The sequence below is a fragment of the Myotis davidii genome, unplaced genomic scaffold, assembly GCF_000327345.1.
Source record: "Myotis davidii unplaced genomic scaffold, ASM32734v1 scaffold97, whole genome shotgun sequence".
NCBI classification, from domain to species: Eukaryota; Metazoa; Chordata; class Mammalia; order Chiroptera; family Vespertilionidae; genus Myotis; species Myotis davidii.
The window spans coordinates 346882-351176 of record NW_006289392.1 but is presented as its reverse complement, the minus strand read 5'-3'; the positions used below and the strand labels follow the sequence as shown (position 1 = coordinate 351176).

Below are 4295 nucleotides of genomic sequence, written 5' to 3'. Positions count from 1 at the left end.
TACGGTCTTTTTTTTCAATAGTTTTATTCATTTCAAAGGGGCCGGATCCGGCCCGCAGGCTGTAGTTTGCCCACGGCTGCTCTTGAGGCACAGAAGCATGGAACAGAGTGCAGAATCTCACAGGGAAGGTTGGGGGAGTGTGGGTAGGTGGGAGGTAACCAACCAAAGACCTTGCATACATATATACATAACCCATGAACACAGATAATAGGATGGTGAAAGCCTAGGATGGGGGGCGGGGGAGGAGACAGGGGCTGGCTGGTCAATGGGAGGAAAAGGGGGACATATGTGATATTTTCAACAATAGAGATTTTTAAAATAATAATAATAATAATAAAGGAGCCATTGTAAAATTGTTTCAATGAGCAACTAAGAAATGCTTGAAACAAATGAAAAATATAGAAAGTCTCAGTAAAGAAATATAAACTATAAAGAAAATCCAAATGGAAATTTTACAACTTAAAATATATAATAACCAAAATATAAGCTCGATGGGTAGGTCAACAGTGAAGTGGAGGGGACAGAGCAAATACTAGTAATCATTGAACAGGAAAACAAAAGATTAGAAATTAATCTTAACAACACAGAGAAAAAGAGACTGGGGGTTGGGGGGAGGAAGAACAGAGTTTCAGGGACCTGTGGGACTAAAATAAAATATCTAACATTCATATCATTAGAGTCTCAGGAGAGGAGAAACAGGGCAGGGCTGAAAAAGTACTAGGAAAAAAAGAAAATACAGCTAAAAACTTTCCAGCCCAGCCAGAGTGGTTCAATGGTTGAGCATCGACCTAGGAACCAGGAGGTGATGGTTAGATTTCCGATCAGGGCATATGCCTGGGTTGTGGGCTTGATCCCCATTATGGGACATGGAGGAGGCAGCTGATCAATGACTCTCTCTCATCATTGATGTTTCTATCTTTCTCTCCCTCTCTGTTCCTCTCTGAAATCAATAAATATATAGATATTTTTTAAAATAAACTTTCCAAATATGGCAAAAGACATAAGCCTAAAGATTCAAGAAGCTAAGAAAACTCCAAACAAGACAAACCCAAAAGAATCCCACGCCAAGACATATCATAGTCATATTTCTTAAAAGTAATCAGGTTAGGTCTCGGTTTAATGTCTAACTATCCTTCAGCACTCTGTTTAAGTAGGCTCTCCTAATATGCTATACCACTGCACACTGGTACTCTTCCTTCATAATACTTACTGCATTTATAATTACTTGCTCAATTACAAGTAGTCTTCCCACTGAGCCACGCTGGCCAGGCTAGTAGTAATTGAAGACTAATGAGAATTTGACTGTTTTATGAAAGGATATAATTTGTAATTTCCTTAAAATTTTTTAAAAATCAAAATAATAGTTTGAGATAGTTTTTAAAGTTAACCACTACTACAAAACTTTAAGGAAAAACAGTAGTTTCCAATTCCACTTCTTATGTTCAAATCCCAATACCCAGAGGCAACCACTTTCTTTCAACTTTCTTAGTTATTTCTTCTGATGATTTTATTAAACCATAAATTCCATGAGGGCAGGGATTTAGTCATTGTTACATCCATAGTACTTAATAAAGTGTCTACCAAACAAAAGTTGCTTAATTAATATTTGATGAACAATGAATGAATAAATAATTCTTCTTCTAGAAAATGTCTCCTCTTAACTACCAAACTATTTTGTCCTTTTCTCACCTCTTGATCGGTTGTGATTGCTTCCACGTTGTCCTGCCCTTACCTTATTAGTTTGTAGAATTCTTGCATGAAATGCAGCTGGCCAGGCATGAAGCAACAGGTAAGCATAGGAGCGAATGGCATAAACTGGGGAATATTCCCAGGTCTGAAATCCCTTCCCGTAGATGAGGTAGTGTGTCTGAAAGTACAAAACAGATGAATTCAGGGTTATAGTGGCCAAAAATCCTTGTTTAAAGAATAAAGATGAAGATTTTAAGCAAAAGTATTAATGAAATAATGGTATACAAAAATGTTGAAACTCTCAACAAGATTTGCAACTAATGGATAAGAATCAAAATGACACAATATTAAGAAATATTAGGACATTATAAATTCTACAAGATTATTGTTTGGTCAACTTTAAAAGCTTGAATTTTACCTTCTACTTATTTAAAAAACAAAACAAAACTCTAAATCTGCCTGGCCAGGCTGGCTTAAGTGGTTGAGCATCAACCTCTTGAGCATGAACCAAGAGGTCACAGGTTCGATACCTGGTCAGGGCACATGTCCTGGTTGGGGGCTGGGTCCCCCTTTGGAGGCCAATGATTCTCTCTTATCACTGATGTTTCTATCTCTCTCTCCCTCTCAGTTTCTCTCTGAAATCAGTAAAAATATTAAAAACAAAACAACAAAACTTAAAAAAACTCAAAATCGCCAAAACCGGTTTGGCTCAGTGGATAGAGCGTCGGCCTGTGGACTGAAAGGTCCCAGGTTCGATTCCGGTCAAGGGCATGTACCTGGGTTGTGGGCACATCCCCAGTAGGAGATGTGCAGGAGGCAGCTGGTCGATGTTTCTCTCTCATCGATGTTTCTGACTTTCTATCTCTCTCCCTTCCTCTCTGTAAAAAATCAATAAAATATATTTTTTTAAAAACCTTATATTTAAATCTTATATTTTCCTTAAACCACCTACACTAAACATTCTTTTTTTTATGAAAAATGTGATGTGAAAATTTCACCTCTGAATTTTCTGTAATACAAAGTCAATCAACTTATAAATCTAAAAATCAAGAAATAGCAGTATAAGCATACTATTTAGTAATGATATTTATTTTAGTAACCATGAGAAGAAATAACTAAGAAAGTTGAAAGCAGTTGCCTCTGGGGACTGGGATTTGAACATAAGAAATGGAACTAGAAACTACTGTTTTTCCTTAAAGTTTTGTAGTAATGGTTGACTTTAAAAACTTTCTCAAACTATTATTTTGATTTTTAAAAAATTTTAAGGAAATTACAAATTATATCCTTTCATAAAACAGCCAGATTCCCTACAGCCTTCAACTGCCTGGCGTGGCTCAGTGGTTGAGCACCCACCCATGAACCAGGAGGTCAAGGGTTTATTCCTGGTCAGGGCACATGCCTGGGTTTCTGGCTCCAACCCCAAATAGGGGGCATGCTGGAGGCAGCTGATCAATGATTCTCTCTCATCATTGATGTTTCTCTCTCTCTCTCTCCCTCTCCCTTCCTCTCTAAAATCAATAAAAATGTATTTTAAAAAAATAGTCACGACTACTAAATCATCAACTTAGAATACAAAAGTGCAAATAAAGTTATTTTATTACTAGTAACACGTGTATATAATATTTGTATCTTGATTGGTAACAAGGTCCCAGGCAATGAAATCAAGAACAACAAAAATACCCAAAGAAGTCACCTACTGGTTCCCAGTAGTTGAACGTTTCATCACAGTCAGAGATGTTGCTCAGAAGAGCAGCACATAACCTTGCTGAGAGCAAGCACTTGAAAGCAGTAGATCCTTCCGGTGCCCAAACTTGGCCTGCTTTGTTCCCAGACAACCTGCTCAGAAGCAAAAAAAAAAAAAAAGTATGTGTCAGGAAGTGCCTGATAACTAGAAGGCCGAAAATTAGACAAAAAAGACAGGACTGGCAAGGGACATTAAAGCCCTGAGGTATTCTCCAATAGCGGTGAGCAGTTAGCTGTCCGGAGCGGATCAACCTTCATCATTCCTTCCACTTCCTGCTTTGCAGGTGTAAGCGAACGCATACCCTTTAGTTCTCGGCATCTGTGACGCTCCATGTACCCCCAGCCAACTATCCACTCACTTGAAGACCACAAAGCTCTCACCCCGTTTCTTTCTCTTCGTAACAAGGCCATTGCTCTGCGTGGCTTTATTTTATTTATTCATCAGCTCATTTATTCCAACGTACAGAGGCCTAACATGTGCAAGGCGCTGTGCCCAATTCCAGCTCCGTCTGCTGACAGCTCTTCGGTGCAGCCCTAACCTGCGGCTCCCGGCCTGGGAGAGAGGCGGGAGCCGTGCTGGAGGCTGTGGGGCCTTCGCATTAACGGGCCTGGGCTTTGGGGAGAATGAAGGAAACGGCGAGACCCCAAAAGGGTGTACTCTCGGCTCTCGCCGCTCACACACAGGACGCCAGCCCCCGCCGGGCCGGGCCGGGAGCCGCACCCCAGGTTTCCTTACAACAAACTCGGACCCGAGGTGGAGGTCTAGGACGGGGTGGAGACAGCACGCTGACCCGCCCGAGAAGAGCAAAAGGACCCGGGGGCAGAGGCAGCCGGGCCCCGGGGCCAGCGGGCCCGCGCGGCCG

General features: G+C 40.9%; 1 protein-coding gene across 1 annotated transcript in view; it reads right to left on the bottom strand.

Moving 5' to 3' along the window:
- Positions 1 to 4254, bottom strand: part of ALG9 (ALG9, alpha-1,2-mannosyltransferase) — a 92590-nt gene extending 88336 nt beyond the window's left edge. The window contains exons 1-3 of the mRNA XM_006761531.2: positions 3814 to 4254; positions 3387 to 3525; positions 1733 to 1867 (exon numbers count right to left, since the gene is read on the bottom strand). The gene's annotated coding sequence lies outside the window, so the exon portion shown is untranslated. The remainder of the gene's footprint in view (positions 1 to 1732; positions 1868 to 3386; positions 3526 to 3813) is intronic.
- Between the last annotated feature and the right edge of the window lie 41 nt (positions 4255 to 4295).